At 38.3% G+C, this 17,657-nt stretch overlaps 1 pseudogene; it reads left to right on the forward strand.

The window, feature by feature from the left end:
- Positions 1 to 7,273: 7,273 nt before the first annotated feature.
- On the forward strand, positions 7,274 to 7,981 carry LOC109450811 (proteasome subunit alpha type-2; annotated as a pseudogene).
- The last annotated feature ends 9,676 nt before the right edge of the window (positions 7,982 to 17,657 follow it).

Here is a 17,657-nt window from a genome sequence, read left to right on the forward strand (position 1 = left end):
TTTTTTTTTTTTTTTTAATGTTGCATGACTATTTGCTAATTATGAAAAATTCAATACTCTGGCTATAATCTGGACAGCATAAGTTTCGAACAATGTTCTTTTCTTTCAGTGACTGAAGTTTGCATCTACTTCTTGTTTTGTAAACCAGATCACATTATTGACGTGTAGTTAAGCTTGCGGGCCTTTATCTAAGAATTGCTCCTAAATCAGATAGATACATCCTGAGCCAATGCCTTCCTTTAAAAACTAAACTAGGCATAGCATTCTCTAATTGTATCCATTGTAAATTTTACTTGTTTTGTAAGGTGTTTAGGTATCTTGGCTACTAATCCTTTCAGAAATAAACACAAACACACACAAACACACACACCACAAGTGTCTTCTAGTCTGTGGCTGTTTCCTCTGTTTATGCTGCTTTTGTTGTAGAGAGGTTTTTGATTTTAATGTCTGACATTTTAAAGGACGACTCTGGCTGCTGGGATGAACTCAATTTGGGAAGGTAGGATGAGGGACGAGGGACGAGGGAGCATGCATTGAGAACTATTGCAAAATCATCCAATCACTGATGGTGGCTTAGACCAGTGAGGTAGCAGAAGTCTGATTCTGCATAGTGTTTAAAGGTCGGCCTGCCAGGGATGATTTGTTGATGGACTGGGTATATGGTTTTAGGAGAGGAGTCAGTGATGGCTCCAAGATTTTTGGTCACAGCAAAGGAAGGATGAGGTTGCTGTGTATTAAAATTGGAAGATGCAGGAGGGGAAGATGTGGCTTTAGATGAGTTATATTAGAAGTGCTTAGTATAAATATAAATCAGTCAGTTGATTTATAAGTTCAACTTCATGAAATCACCCATTTTGACCTATAAAAAAGACACTTTTGTATGATTAAAACTGTATAAGTGTGAAGTTCAGTGGCGAGCTCTGAGTTGGGTTTATACAACTGAGCTGGAGTCATCATCATTTGAAACCATGAGACTGGCTAAGGTCACTGAGGTCATGGGTGTAGGTAGGCCCTGATGAACCGAAAACGGTGTGTTGGCAGAATGGGAAATCATTTCCTTGTGTCTTCCTTAAACCCTGAGAGAGGGAATGATGGAATTTTGCATCTGTGGGCATCATCATAGTTTGGTAGTAGGATTTCCAGGTGGGAATTCCCACCCATTCTCAGGAATTTTTCCCAAGAGATAAACTGTTTTCTGTTCTCCATGATGAATCATTTCCACAAAGTGATGGCCAATACTACCAACCACCTGGGTTCAAGGAGCCAATTTTCCCGATTTCCTGACCAAATTTTCTTGGGATTCAGGAATGGAAAAGTGAAAAAATTCCCGAGAATGGGCAGGAATTCCCACCTGGAAACCCTAGTGATAAATAGGAAGAATGTCTAAGAGATACATTGTGAGTAGTACGTTTATTTCCTATTGTGGGTATTACTGGGTTCAAGGAGCTGATTTTCCTGATTTCCTGACCAACTTTTCTTGGGATTCGGGAATGGGAAAGTGAAAAAAATTCCTGAGACTGGGTGGGAATTCCCTCCTGGTAACCCTATTTGGTACTGATGTTTGAACTGCCTCAGGATGGGACTGCTCTCTGTTTGGCATGTCACGTGAAGTCATGTCCAGTTGGAAGAAAATACTGACCCACATTGGACTTGTTTCATTTCTTATTTTCTGAGCATTTGCAAGTACTTCTCCCTTTCCATTCTTTCCCTCTTTTATACTCAGTCTTTAAAACTGCTTTATGAAACATAGCATATGTATGGAAAGTACATAGACCGTAAATGAATAACTCAATGAATTTTCACCAAGTGAACAGATAGATGTAACAGCACCCACATCCAAAGTACATATTTTACTAACATCCCAGAACCCTGCCCCCCTTATACTTCCTGTCAGTCATCACTATCCCCAAAAAACATAATAGTTAACAATTAATGCCATGATATAGTTTTCTGTTGTATGAAATCTGCTATTGATGTGTATTTGGGGAATTTCTAGTTTTTGGCAGTTATGAATCATGCTCTTATGCTTGTCCATATCTTTGCTTAGTATATGTATTCATTTTTGTTGGCTATCTGGGGGTGGAATTACTGCAGCACAGGATATGCACACATTCAGATGTAGTGGGTACAGTCAGGTTTTTTCTTTTTTTTAAAACTGATTGTATCCATGTATCATCTCACTAGCAGTGTATGAGCGTTCTGGACACTCCATACCCTCATGAACACTTGGCATTTTTGGTGTTTTTCATTTTATCCATATTGTTTTAATTTGCACTTTTCAGTGACTAATGAAGTTGAGCATATCTTCATATGTATCCTGGCCATTTGGACATCTTTTGTGAAGTGTCTGTTCAGTTATTTTGCCCACTTTTCTTTTGGGTTATCTGTCTCTTTCTTGCGAATATTCTTTATACCAGAGGTGCCAAAAATGTATAAAAGTGGGTACTTTGGTCATTGTTGTTCAAGCAGTAGTTCGCTGTAATCAGAAGTGTCCAGACGCTGATGGTAACTACTTTGAACACCTCTTGCAATTGCAGAAGTCAAATGTGACCTGTATTTATTTTTTGTTATTGGTATGTATTGAATATTACAATTTTAGTACAGTTTTCCTTTCTTAAAATATGTATACATTTTTTTGGCACCGTCTGTATATTGTGGATGTGAGTCCACATATATATACACATATATATAATTATATATGTAATATATATAATATATGAGTATATTATATATAATATATAATATATATTTTATATGTAACATATCTATTTCATATTATATCTATTTTATAATATATAGTATACATATATTATAATATGTATCAAAAATATATAAAATATATACTTTATATATTTTATATATTTTATATATATTTTACACACACACACACACACACATATATATATATAGAGAGAGAGAGGGAGAGAAAGAGTGAGAGGCAGAGAGAAAGAGTCTATATGTATATATATGTATATATAATATTTTTTCCCACTTTGTGGCTTGCCTTTTCACTGTCTTAATGGTGTTTCTTGATAAGTAGAATTTCTTTATTTAAATAGCATGCAATTAATTTCTTCCTTATGTTTAGTGCATTTTTGTCCTGTTTACCTCAATGTTGTGAAGATACTGTCCTTTGTTTTTAAAGATGTATTATTTTATCTTTCACATTTACATTTACAATCTAGCTGCAGTTGACTTTTTTGTATGGTGTGAATTATGATTCTAGCTTCATTTGTTTTTCTTTATGGATACCCAACTGACCTAACATCATTTATTGAAAAGACCAGCTTATCGAATTTTGATGTTATTTTTGTGATAAATTGAGAGATTGTAAACAGAGGGCAGGTTTCCATGTTTTGTTCCATTATTCTATTTTCCTATGCTTGTACCTATACTAAACTGTTAATTACTGTAGCCTTTTTATGTTATGGTGCGATGTGGTAATATCTGGTAGTATAAATTTTCCAATTGTGTACTTCCTTTCTGTCACTATCTTGGCTATTCTTGGCCCTTTGTGTTCTATGTAAACTTAAAAGTTAAATTGCAAATTTCCTAAAAATAAAGCTGCTGAGGTTTAGGTTTAGATTTTGATATAGTTGCATTAAAGTTACAGATCAATATGTGGAGAATTGCCAAATTTATGATATTGAGTCATACAATCCATGAGCTTGGAATATCCCTAGATTTATTTAAGAGTTTATTAAATTTCTTTTAATAATATTGGTAATTTTCTGTGTAGAAGTGTAGCACATCTCTAGTTAGAGATAGTCCTTGGCACTTGGTTCTTTTTATACTATTGTAAATAGTGTCTATTTGAGAATTTCTTTCTCTTTCCCTTGCTTCAATTTCTAGCCCAGAGCCTGAAACCTCAGAGGGTAGGGACTCATTCTTCCTTTCCTTCTATTGTGGTAGAAAGAGAGGGTGAAGGAGAGGGAGAAACAGAAACCATTTTACCCAGCAGGATAAAAGCTAGACTCATTTGGAAAATGGATTGAATAATGCTCATTTGAGGGTACTTGAAACATCTCCACAGTGAAGGCCATTTGCAAAGTTCCAGACGTGATGGGTACCAGTGATGTTGTGACCATGTCATTTAACATGGAGCTGGTTAGTTCTGCTAAAGGACCAAGTAACTTCTCAGAACAACATCTTAAGTGATGACCAGCTCTGAAAGTTTTTTTTGGCTTGATTTTGACTGCTTTTGAGTTTCCATTCTGCTTGAGCTCTTCTACAAACTCCCCACGATCAGATTTTCTACCATTAGTGAGATCATTTCAGCTTCATAGACAAATGCTTCTGACCCTCAGCAGCAACGAAGGCCCTTTTCTGTTTCATACTGATAACCTTTAAAAAGCAAGGAAGCTTCATCATCTTCTCTCTTTGTCTCCTCCAGCCAGTTAATTATTCTTAAGCTGTCAGATAAGAATGACAATATATATTAGTCTGTTTCTCTGAATACAAATATAACCTCAAATGTCAGGGTTTGTGCCTTATTGTTCCTGGGCTAGATTGCCTGTGCAAATATTGCCTAACAGTGAATAATCAAGTTGGATAATGCAGTTTCTTAAAAGGCTTAGGGAAAGACACTATTTAGGCACTGGTACAAAGACTAATTTCTCATGATGCTGAATAAATTCTTGTTTTTGCTAATGAGTGTAGTAGATGCATTGAATTCTGTCTCCTTTCATCTAATCACCCTTTTTCTTAAACAGGACTTTGTTTTCCTTCTAGGCAACCACTATTAATCTATTTCTTCACTATTAATCTAGTTGCTTTGGATGAAGTTGACTGCACCCCTGCCCCGTGGGTAGTCATTTCACTCCATCATGGCTGACCAGAGATCTGTATTCTCGTCATAGTGACTGCTTTTAGAGAATGGCATGTCGCCCTGTCAGAGCCAATGGGGCACGAGGAGACATTTCTGGGAACGTTGGTAGAGAACTACACTCACCTTTGTGCTGGATTTGATACTCAGAGGTTTTGTTCTGGAAAAGATGGCGGCTACCATCACCAGCCTGAGAGTGAAGTCGTGCGTAGGGAAGCAGAACTGGGAGATGAAGAGGTATCAGGTACTGATGAGTTTCTTTGTCTCTGAAGTTGAGATGCCTTAGACTTTTAAGTTTTGTGAGCTAGTGCATTTCCTTTTCCGCTTAAACCAGTTCAGAGTTTATTTTGAGGTGTGTGTGTGTGTGTGTGTGTGTGTGTGTGTGTGTGCACGTGTGCGCACATGTGTGTGTATCTGTCTCTGTAATAAAAACATTTCTGATATAGTGGCAGTGGATGAAAAGAAGAGGCTTGGCCATAAAAACTGTGTAGTGTTCCTTTACACAGGTATGGACTTGATTCTTGTCCATTCCTATTAAGGATGCTGAAAATGTCACACAATGATTTTTAATTCAAATGTAGCAGGATTTCTAAAAATAACCCTGTTCCCAAAATACTTCATTCTCCATTGCCATACTGAGGCCAGCAGTTATATACAGACCAGAGCTCTTGTGCCAGTATGAAAGCAGGCAACAGTCTCCACTGCATGCAGCAAGAAGGTGTGACAAAAACAACTGCACTCTTGTTCGGTTTTTCAGTGTAACTGAATGTGACCTTGGGCAGATCCCTTGATCAGGGTGGCGCTCAGTTTCCTTGTCCAAAAAATGAGGCTGATAATACCTGTCCTGACTCTAGGTTATCATGAGACCCAAATGTTAATAATAGAGAAATATTTCTAACAAGAATCTATTCAAATTTAATGTGTGATTATTATTATTATTATTATTATTATCCTTTAGAAAAGGAAGATTCAGGAATGACTTTAAACTTGCTCATGTTTCTAAGTCCTAGATAAAAAGGGAAATTCATTTGTATTAAATTATTGAAATGTTTCCTTATATTTTGAATCTAGATATTAGTATATTTTTCCTAAGGCAGATTTAATTTATCTTGTTTGCTTCACTGGGATTTGGCAAACAAGAGTTGCTTCACAATCTTATTGACACAATAAAGGAAGCTTTTTCATAAAATTAATGGCATATTTGAACAAAAATATTAAAGAACCAGTGATAGCTGTTAGTGGGCCCTGTTGGGTGTCTGTTCAGCATTCATACTCCCAATTGCTGTTGAATCCCATTTTTGTCTGCGTCTCCATCCCCTTTCCAGCCCCAGGAGGAACCCTGATTTCTAAGCTGATAAGCACATGGTATTCTCATGATGACAGTTACTAGTCCAAGGGTGAAGGGATGTTTTGAGCTGGCCTAATCAGAGGGAGAAGCTTTTCTTTATCTCTTGCGGGATGTATACAGGGATGTATGCAGTTCCAATAGTCACTGGCAGCCCTGTTGGCATAATGAGGGGAAGCAGCCCTTAGAGGAAGCTGACACTGCAGAGAACCGAGAAGAGTGGTAGAGAGAACCTGGGTTTTATGGCATCACTATGTTTCTAGGCTTCCAGTCCTAGACTTTCTGGTATTTCCTTATTATTTAAGCCAGTCTGACTCTACATTTTCTGTTTCTTGCAGCCAAAGATATCCTCAATGACCCATATATTTTTAGAGGCTTTCCGGGAACCCTTGAGATAGAATTATAGCAAAAGCTTTATGCTGGGGTACTGTTTTCCCATATTTGTTCATCTGGAGCCAAACTTCTTTTACTTTCTTAGGAAGACCAGAATGAAGATGTTAGTAATTACTTGGATTCAAAATTGAGAAGGGGTCAATCATTGGCATATAACTATAGTAATATTTTTAGTATAAGTATGTTCCATGCAATATTTGGCATACAGTTGTACTCTATTTATTGTTTATCGAAATTCAGAACTCTGTAGGTAAATCAATGACTGAAGTATTTTTAGATGTATGCATGCAATTGTGAAAATGAAACAACAGGCTAGAAATGGTAAAATTTGTTCCCCACGAGCTTGTGCCTGAATGTATTACTGGCTAAATGCACATTGGGATTACCTAAGTTTAGACATATTCTTAAAATCAGGTGATGATTAAGATAAATTTATAAAGTGAATCTTTAACATGAGACTTTTAAGTACTGGGGGAAGGAGATATTTTTACAGGGTCTCATGTGTCACACTATCATACGTAAATAGCCTCTTTCTGTATCTGTGAGTAAGATGGGCCCAAAGCTTAGATAATTTATTCTATTATTTATTTCCAGACGAATATGAGTCTGAGCTAAATTGCTTTGTGTATATTGAAAGGATAAGTCAACGAATTCAAGATCAGTCAAAAGTTCAAAGAGAATGTGGTTGTGCTTTGGCTCTCTGGCTAAAGATGGCAGAGCACGGTTACAGCTTTTCACTGACTACATTGAGCCCGTCTGATAAACTTGTCCAGATTGAACATGCTTTGGCTGCTGTAGCTGGAGAAGTCCCTTCAGTGGGAATTAAAGCTTCAAATGGTGTGGTATTAGCAACTGAGAAGAAAAAGAAATCCATTGTGTACGATGAGCGAAGTATACACAAAGTGGAACCAATTACCAAACATATAGGTGTACGGTGATGGCATGGGCCCAGATTACAGAGTGCTGTGCACAGAGCTTGAAAACTGGCTCAGCAATACTGTCTTGTTTACCAATAACCCATTCCCACATCTCAGCTGGTACAAAGAGTAACTTCTGTGAAGCAATAATATACCCGGTCAGATGGTGTTTGTCCATTTGGAGTTTCTTTACTAATTTGTGGTTGGAATGAGGGATGCCCATATTTATTTCAGTCAGAGCCATCTGGAGCTTACTTTGCCTGGAAAGTAACAGCAATGGGAAAGACCAATGTGAATGGGAAAGCTTTCCTTGAAAAAAGATACAATGAAGATCTAGAACTTGAAGATGCCATTCAGATAGCCATATTGACCCTGATGGACAGCTTTGAAGGGAAAATGACAGAAGACAGCATAGAAGTTGGAATCTGCAATGAAGCTGGATTTAGGAGGCTAACTCCAACTGAAGTTAAGGATTACTTGGCTGCCATTGCATAATAATGAAGTGACAGGAAAATCCAGAATTTCAGGTAACCTCTATACCTAAACATGTTTAGAGTATGTTTTGTTTTGCAGACTTTTTGCATACTCATTTCTACATGGTTTAATGGATGAATGATTTTTAAAATGACACTTATCAATCATAATAAGCTGTTAAATCCTCAACCCCCTCTCCCGAAAGTACAAAGAGAATGAGTAGAACTGCAAAGGGGAGACAGAAACAAGAGTCAAGACATGGAAAGTTAGATAGAAACATTTAGGGAATGTAGTGGGGAAGATCCTGGGTAATTGCTGAACATCTGGCCAAAGCAACTATTTGAGGACAACACTTAGTTGTATTTATCTTCATATCCCCAGACTGCAGTGCAGTTTTATTTCCTGGAGCTAAGTTTCTCATGGGTGAAATAAAGACGCAGACTCCATAATGTCTAAGGAAAACATCTATCTGCAGAAATTCTATATCATTTTTAGAGCAGGAATGTGGTAACTGTTACATTGTCTTTTCAGCATATTGAGAGTTTATGCTAATAGAAGTTGTTGCTGATATTATAAAACAACCCCATTAGTTAGTCTTTATCTTTTTCACAGCTATTTCAGCAGTACCGAGAGGTTCCTAATCAATAGTCATTGATTACAATAATGAACTAGTCATTATTGAGCACCTTTGGTGTCATCTTGTATATGGGCTTTGAACATATTATCTCATTTAATCCTCACAAAAGATAGTCATTATCCTACCCACTTCAGAGATCATGAAACTGGGACTAAGTGAGATTCAGGACTCTGCCCAAGTTTTCAGAGCTAACAAGTGGCAGAACCGGGATTCAGATTTAATTTGGACTAACTCTGAAGCTTATGCTCTTTCCACAGTGTCATGCTGGCTGTTTGTAGCATTTTAACTCTCTAAGCTGGCCTAATCAGAGGAAGAGGCTTTTCTTTATCTCCCGCGGGATGTAGACAGGGATGTATGCAGTTCCAACAGTCACTGGCAGCCATGTTGCGCTAATGAGGGGAAGCAGCCCTTAGAGGAAGCCAACATTGCGGAGAGCAGAGTAATCTCCAAAATAAGGGTTAGCTGACTTCCTCATGGGGCTTCATATATGGTACATTTTTGTATGAGAGATGACAGTGAGGAGAAACTTTGGGGAGAAGAAACTAGGAAATAATAATAATCATCATCTTAAAGGTCCCATCATAATGCAAAAAGATCTACTTAAAAAAAAAAAGATGTGCCCCAAATAAAGATAACAAAGATTTAATTTATGTAAACAACTATAAAGTCTCTTCAATGTCATTGTCTTGCAAGCAACAACTCATATTCTCCCAGGAAAAACGAATCTCGTATTTCTTCAGCATATAAGAAGGGACCACGCAGGCATTGTTGGTGTTCCTTACGAGCAAGCTAACAGCATTCATCTCCTTTTTATCTCCTCTGCTGTTATTCACAAGTCCGATCAGTACTGGAGCACTGGGGATATCCTTTTATTTCTTCTCATTTTGTGATGCTGTTTTTATGATATAGTTGATGATTCTCCTTGTATCTGCCATGCAAGTTGGTGAAATTCAGCTGCTACGTCACTTTCACTAATCTAAAGCCTTTTGAATTTTGCTACAAGGTATCTAATGATTTGTCCACAATGGGATGCTTTTGAAAGAAAAGGAATTAATTTGAAGTTGTATTTTTTTTAATATGGCACCTAGAAAATATAAAATTATACATGTGACTCACATTATATTTCTATTGGACATCACTGGCCTGTACCTTGTATCAGCAGCAGCCCTTGGAACCACCACTCTCAGTAGATCACATACTATTTCTTAAAGGTGCAAAAGCCCCTAATTTCTCTACCTCTGTGTCTCTACTCATGCTATTCCATTTCAGCTGCTCAGATTGTCCTTCTTATTCACACGCTGAAATCCTGTCCCTCTTTAAGGCCTACCTCAAATGTGATCACCTTTGAGAATACTTTCAATACTTTCAATGCCCCTTCTCAGACTTTCCATGGCACTTTACTGATAAGTTCCAGTTTAGAATGTCTATTTTAGGACTAACAAACCCCTGGCATCCATGTTGCTACTGTCATCTGCTTTGTCCTTGGCAGACATTGCTAATCAATTATAGCACTCTCCTGTTCAACGCATTATTTTAATGAGAATTCTCAGTACAGCATTCCAGGCAATAACCAGCAAAAGATCAGAGCAGAGATGTGGTTTGGAACATTAAAGTGCATTAATAGGCTGGAGGCCCCAGAGGTCTAATGTTAACTATGTGAAGATTTCCTGTTCAAGCAGAATTCTCAGGGAGGGATCCAACATCATTGCTCTCAAGAGAGAATAGCTGTGAGGGATCATGTATTTGCATAATATCTTTCTATTGATATCCTAAGTATTTGTTTTACAATAGTGCCATTTTCTGTATCTTTCCTTAGGTATTTCTACAACTCATCTGATAATATAAAATTTAGGCCATCTGACTCCTTCAAAGCAGAGTGATTTCTGAGGAGTCTGGCCACGGACTATTTGGGGATGTTGTAAACAATCAAATACCTCATGATGAGATGAGACTCATTGGTACAAACATAGGACACCTCTCTTTTTGTCACTTTGATATGAGGGTTGTCTGATGGAAAGGGTTAGTATTGGGAGAAGACTGGAGAAGAAAAAAGTTTTATGCAAGTGTCCTTTTCACAGTCAGGTTTGGGCATTACTTGTCTCTTCTTGTGGAGTATTATGTGGTTAACGTAATTTCCCAACTTTTTTGAGCTAACCATTCACTGTTAGTCATCTGGCGCTTTAAGATGCTACAGCTACTGCGTGTCTATACCGGTAACAGAAACCTATCCACAAATCTGTTATAATTCTTATTCATGTCACTCTCTCCTACAATATAGGAAACTCATGAGGGCAAAAGACTGTATGTAGGCAATTACAGCTGTTTTATTATTATTATTTATTATTATTATTACTATTAGTGTGTGTGTGTGTGTGTGTGTGTGTGTGTGTGTGATTTTAGATGAGTGACTGATAAAGTCAAAGAAATGCTCGATGCTTTGGTTTAATGCCACCGAGACCCTCAGTGCAGATTACAACATTGCACAGTTTGATTTTAAGAAACTTGAAATCTAGTTGGTGCAGTGAGACAAGCATAAGACAAATTACAAAAGAAGTAAATAACAGGTAAGATAAAAATAGAATGGCTGCAATAGGAAACAGTTGTGTTGCCAAACACATTATCCAGATACTAAATGTGAACTTTCATTAGAGAGAAATATCTTCAGAGGGGAAATAGAGATTTTAATATGTGTATACCCTTCAGGTGCTTATGCCAAAGGACACATCATAAGCGAAACAGTGCTGTAGTAAGAAATTGGAGCCCTTGGCCAGCATCTACATCAGAACTATCAAATTCCCACTTATTGATGCTTTAAAACCCAGTGAGAGAGTGTTGGCTTTGAACTTACAGGGTTGTTGGAGAATAATAGGAAGAGAGAACAGTCTCTTCTAATCAGAGAAGTATTTTTTGGCAACTGGAGAAGAGGAGAAGCCAGGATAGCTACAGAGATTAGATACAAGACTGCTTCTTTTCCAACTTTTGGCCTAGCTCTAGCTACATCAGAGGAGAGACCTTTGCCCCTGCTTACTTCAGAAACAATGCTGGCAAAGGGAAAACCATCCATTAGTGTCAGGTCTGTGATGCAGCAAAGCAGAGGCATTCCTGAATGGAAGATCTGTGATATGGGGGGAGGGGCGGGAGGGGAGAAGTTGATCTCTTTGGCGATACATGTGCCCTCATATGAATGTTTTTTCAGCTATTGCAGCTGAACTGACAAGAATAATGCCAAAACTTGCATAAGAAAACCTGGTAATTCATCTATGGAGACACCTATTCAACACATCATATTCAAGATAAGGTATTTCTTGGCATGTCAATACTGTTTAAAGTTGGTATAAAATTGGCATGAGAAAATGGCTCTTTGATGGCAAGGGAAGTCCATAATACAAGTGTGAGCTGGCCCTCTATATCATTCTGCCTTCATCTGTTTTTATTTTCTTCCTTTCATTTTTTTTTTTTTTTTTTTTTTTAGCACTGAACTTGAGCTGAAACATAACTGAATGAGGAAGTTACGAACACTCCCAATGATAAGTAATGACATTCAGGAACCCAGCCAGGGTTGTTCTAGATTTCTGGAATCATAGATAAACCAAGAAAGTCTGTGTGGCCTTCTGGAGGAACAACTGGATGTGTGTTCAGGTTCTTGTTTGCACAGATCACTGAGCATCTTTGCACTTCAGAATGGTCCTCCATACAACAATGATGGCTCTCATTTATTGGGCCTTTATTAAGTGCTCAGCTCAGCATTCTAAACACTTCATACACCTTAATGTGGTTCATCGCCAGAATAACCCCATGAGTTACATTCAATCATCTTGGAAATTTTAGAGTCAAGGAGCTGAGATTTAGCAAGAGTAAGTAATTTCCTCAAGTTTGGTGAATAGCAGAGCCAAGACTTTTAAACCCAGGTGGTCTGACTCCCAAATTCACACTCTCTACCATTCCATGATACTGTTTCTACTAAAGAATTTCTCAGTTTCCTCTCCACAATAAATGCCAATGATTCAGTAGCTTTTATATCATTAAGTACAGCTGACCCTTGAACAACATGGATTTGAACTGCATGTGTCCATTTGTATGTGGAGATTTTTTTAAAATAAATACTGTAAATGTATTTTCTTTATGATTTTTCTTCATAACATTTTTTCTTTAGCTTAGTTTATTATAAAAATACAGTATATAATACATATAACATACAATATATTTGTTAATCAATTGTTTATGTTAATGGCAAGACTTCTGGTCAATAGTAATTTATTAATAGTTAAAATTTTGGGGGAGTCAAAGTTATATGTGGAATTTCGACTGCATAGGGTGGAGGTTGGTGCCCCTAACTCTTCCATTGTACAAGGAGCAACTGTACCTTCAGAGCCATGAGTTTTGAGGGAGTGTCTTGTCTAATTTTGTTCTCACATTTTATACTCCTTGGACTTGTTCTAATTTGGTGTAACAGAAGAAGGCATATAATCCTACTGTTAATATTTGTGTGTGTTTCAAATAAAAAAAAAACCCCAACTTCTTTCTCATAGAAATTTCCATTGAAAGACTATTTCCATTTTCTTTATGGCAGACTGTTGAGGTAGGAAATGGGCAGAGTGAGTATTGCTATCCTCATTATCCAGGGGTTTAGAGAGTGAAGACATTTAGCTAAGGTTACTCACCTAGTAAGTGTTGGAGCCAGGTCTGGAATCCTGGTTTTTCTAATCTACTGTGTTATGCTATTTGAGGTTGTTAGGAAAGATCCATTGGACTCCACTGATCATGTCCTGTAGCCCAAGGTAAGAGCTTGGGAAAAGCCTCAGCCATGATTTCTTAGTGAATACTAGAAAAATCCCCTTTCCTCAGTTTCTCAAATGCATTTGAGAACTTCTGTGTCCACTTGTAGGACAGAATCCTATGAAACTTAGCCAGTGCGGGTATCCCCTTCTTTTTGAAAGTTCCCGTTATCCCTTTTCACTTTCATGAAGGACCTGCATTAGTACTTGTTTTCACTAATTGAAAGAAATTCCGAGAGGGTTTTCGGTCTTATGAACAAAGGCAAAAAGCGAAAATAGCCTTCAGCATTTATTTTGCAGCAAGCCTATCTACCATGTTTCCTGGAAAATAAGACCTAGCCAGACCATCAGCTCTAATGCATCTTTTGGAGCAAACATTAATATAAGACTGGGTCTTATTTTAATATAAGTTAGTATAAGTTTTATATTTTAATATGTTACTTTAATATAAGTTAATATAATATAAGACTGGGTCTTATTTTAATATTATAGTCTATAAGACTGGGTCTTATATTAATGTTTGTTCCAAAAGACGCATTAGAGCTGATGGTCCAGCTAGGCCTTATTTTCGGGGAAACATGGTATTACAGAGGCAGTGTGCACCAGAATAGCGAGAGTGACCCTGCTTTTATTGTTAGTGTTATTTTAGGTTTTATGTCCTATTTGGTATGATTTGGTAGATTATTTTTCGGGTCTGGGAACACTCAAAAATTTTTCCGTATAAATTCACTTTATGCCATTTCTGCCTACAAAAGTTTCTATAGGAATGTGCTACTTTGGGATGTGGGTGGAAATCTCTATTTGCTAGGTGGCTGGGCCCCGGATGAGAGCTATACAGCTCTGGAAAAGTGAAAGGGCCACATCTAAAGGAGTCCTGACACTGATTTTCCTACAGCAGATGCTCCATGGTTCTGTAGTGTCCCTTGTCAGGAAACCCCGGCCATCCAGCCAGGCAGCTTCAGCGTGGTGGTTATTGGACACAGCTCAGCCACCTTTCCCCAGTCACAAGGAGGAACCAGGTGATGAAACACCAGAGCAGCTGATCTCTGGACAGCAGTTCTGACTGATGGACTTGCTGACATTGGGCAGCCTCACTGCCATTTTGTGACACGCTTTGTGCTTTCCACCCCCTGAGATGGCTGGAAACTACCCATGCCTTTTACCAGCCCCTAGCTCTGTAGTTTTGGAGGTGGACGCTTGTTCTCCCTGGACCTTCTCCAAGCATGCCAGGCCTGCCAGTGTTCATTCTGGATGTCTCTTCCCCTGGCAAGTCATCACTTCATCTGTCAAAAAGAACAGGGACAGCAGAGCACCGTGACGATTTGTTCTAACAGTTTCAGTTAGCATTTGCCAAGGTTCACACTGTCGTTTGGCTGTGTTCATTAGGGCAGACGATCCTGACCCAAATCTCGTAGTCCTCAAGAGGGTGATGATGAATTTCTCCCTTATCGTTTCCACCTCCATCCCTACCTGGTACATCCTGGAAGCCTTGGAGTCAAAGGGACTGATTTATTTTTGGCGGCAACTAGGAGGATCCTTCTGTAGATGCAGCTGGTGAATCTAACTTGGCTTTGAGCTCTGACAGCCTGATCGCCACCATTTTTCTTCTCTCTCCTAGACCCAGGAGGCAGTTCTTTGTTGACTAAATTCAGGCTAGAGGCAGGGACCAGGTGACATTTCTCTTTCAGTGTGGAAAAACCTTGTGTTATCTTTGACAAAATACCTGTGTTTGCCAAAGCCTTAGACATTAATGAATGCTAATTTACTCTCACCAGCCTTGAAGGGAAGAACAAACTCTCTCATCCAGAAAGTTTCCAGGATGCCAGCACTTCCACTCACATCTTTCCTAAAATACAGTCATTAGTGGCACCTTATAAAATAGGTGATGGCTGCTAATAAGAGTCCCTCATTCTGACATAATACTTTATGCTTTCCAAAGCACCGACACATATTACTGTATGTGATTCTCAAATATTTTAAAACTATATACAGTTAAATATTCTATTCTTACCTTCAAAGACAAAAACAATTCCACACATATCAGTGTCTCAAGATTCTTAAGTTTTCACCACTTTCCTTTTGCCTTTTCCATTTCCCTCTGATTTATGGGGTACTCGACCCTTTGGATGGCTGTTTACTTATGAATTATACGTTATCGAGTACCGAAAATGATTTCACTATCTTAACAATTTAAATGCATGTGAAGCAAGGTAAAAATAAATGTGGAACAGTCCCAACCTCCCTAAACCGTTGAAGAGAATGTAAGACCACAGTACCTTAGTCCTGGAAGGTATTTGTCTTCGAACAGAGTGGTTGCCCCCAACTCAATAGGGAAGGAAAAGAAGCAAAATAAGGTGAGTTAAAAACACAGCTGAGTTTTCTTAAAGGAATAAAGAAATAAAAGAGGAAAGTAGAACACCAGAGGCATATCACACTGTTGCAAGAAAAGATGTGACTTAAGAAAATATTTCGGCTATCATTGAAATGGTTATTCAAGGCATTAAAAAGCAAAACAAAGCCTACACTTTTGAAAAGAATGATGATGGAGGTTTGGGTATCACCGAATCTTTAGTGGCATAGACTTCTAGAACCATCTGTAACAGCTTTAATTTAGGAATCTATTGAAGGTGATTTTCCAGCAGAAAACAATGTGAGGAAAGGAGGCAAGTTTCACTGGCTCAAACAACTCCAAAGCCTTTAGCTCAGGACTAGCAGTGTCAGTTCTCAAGGCTGACTCACTTGACAGAGCTCTCCCTCAATTCAGTACGGAGGTGTTTGGGACACAGGGCTCAAAGAGGAAACAGAACCGAAGTGGACCCAACATGTACTGAATAGAAGAGTAAATCATCGCTAAAACATCTGATGGTTGGGGCCGACCTCATTGCAAATTCTTAAATTTTGAAAGAAGACATGAAGATCTCAAATGTTATTCTCTGAGAGGAAAACCTCCATGTGTGGTGACCATAGGATTATAATTAACATCTTTTGATTAACATCTTCATGAGAGGTAATACTTGAGTGTGTGATCAAATGTAGAAATCTGAAAACTACGATAGACTACCTGGCATCCTGCTTCGGCTGACACAAAGAGAATCACCCTCTCGTCCCCCTTCCCTCAGACACCCCTGCTCTTTGTCAATAGTAGCATGGGTTTAGAGTGCTCCAAGAACCTGTTTGGGGGATTTCATTTTGGATCTGTGCTAGGGGCTGGAATTGACTTGTGTCCTATTTAGTGTGGAAATACAATTTGGACTCACGAACGTTTTAGATTGAGTAAATTCAATTTTAGAAGTTCTTATGGAGGTACACCATTCCACTGGGAGATAGATCTCTACCTCCGATCAAAAGCATCTTCTGGCAAGAACATACCTTGTTTATCTTTGTGTCTTCTTGTGTTCAAAACTTACCTCTAGTTCCCTTTGAGTACCAACCCCACCCCACCTGTGCCATTTCCCCCCGCACCAGCACCCCATCTACCCTCTCTCCCTTGGATCTTGCTGATGTTAACATCCTGTGGGTGGTGTCTTCAGGTTTGTGAGCTTTCCTTCTCCTTTCATCACTCTGTCTATAGAAACCTCTCACTTGCTCTTGGATTTTCACTATTCCAGCTCTAATTGTGCCATTTTTGTTTCTTCTAGTTCTTCACTTAGTATATTGCAGCAGGAGATATAAATGTTTCTCTTTGATGCCTCTGGCTTTAGTCTTCCCTTGCGAGCTTTCTCTTTATTATTTTGAAAAACATGCCATGCAGATGCCTACCCCTTGAAGGAGGGGAAGGCCTTCCCATTCCAGTTTTGATCATTTGCTTTAATCGTGTTAAAAAATTTCTTCTTAATCCAACTGGAGAATTTTCTCATGGTGTTTGCATTTGTGCCAAATTCTCCAGCTCTTGAGCAATTAATTGTGCTATTTCCTTAATGTGTCTTGACATCACCCTTCTCTTTCACTTTATATTTTACTACTCTCTTGCACATAAATGTTGGTGTTTTGAAATAGTCACATTCTTCTTTTGGTAAGTACATTTAAGATGGTTAGGAATGTGTCTCTGATTCTGTAGTGTTAGCAAAGCATTCTAAACATTTAGCTCTCCAAGATCACTTCTGGATCACTCCTAGCCTTGCTTGTCACTTTGGACTGAGATGTAGTTACACGTATAATTTCTTCCCAACACCACAAGTTTTGTTGTCAGTAGGGAAATTATAATTCTCTTCAATGTATTTCATTCCCTTTCCCATTTTGCAGAAAAAAATTATGGGGGAGAGCACAGGCTGTTCCAATTTTTATATAATTG

This window comes from Rhinolophus sinicus, linkage group LG06, assembly GCF_036562045.2.
Source record: "Rhinolophus sinicus isolate RSC01 linkage group LG06, ASM3656204v1, whole genome shotgun sequence".
NCBI classification, from domain to species: Eukaryota; Metazoa; Chordata; class Mammalia; order Chiroptera; family Rhinolophidae; genus Rhinolophus; species Rhinolophus sinicus.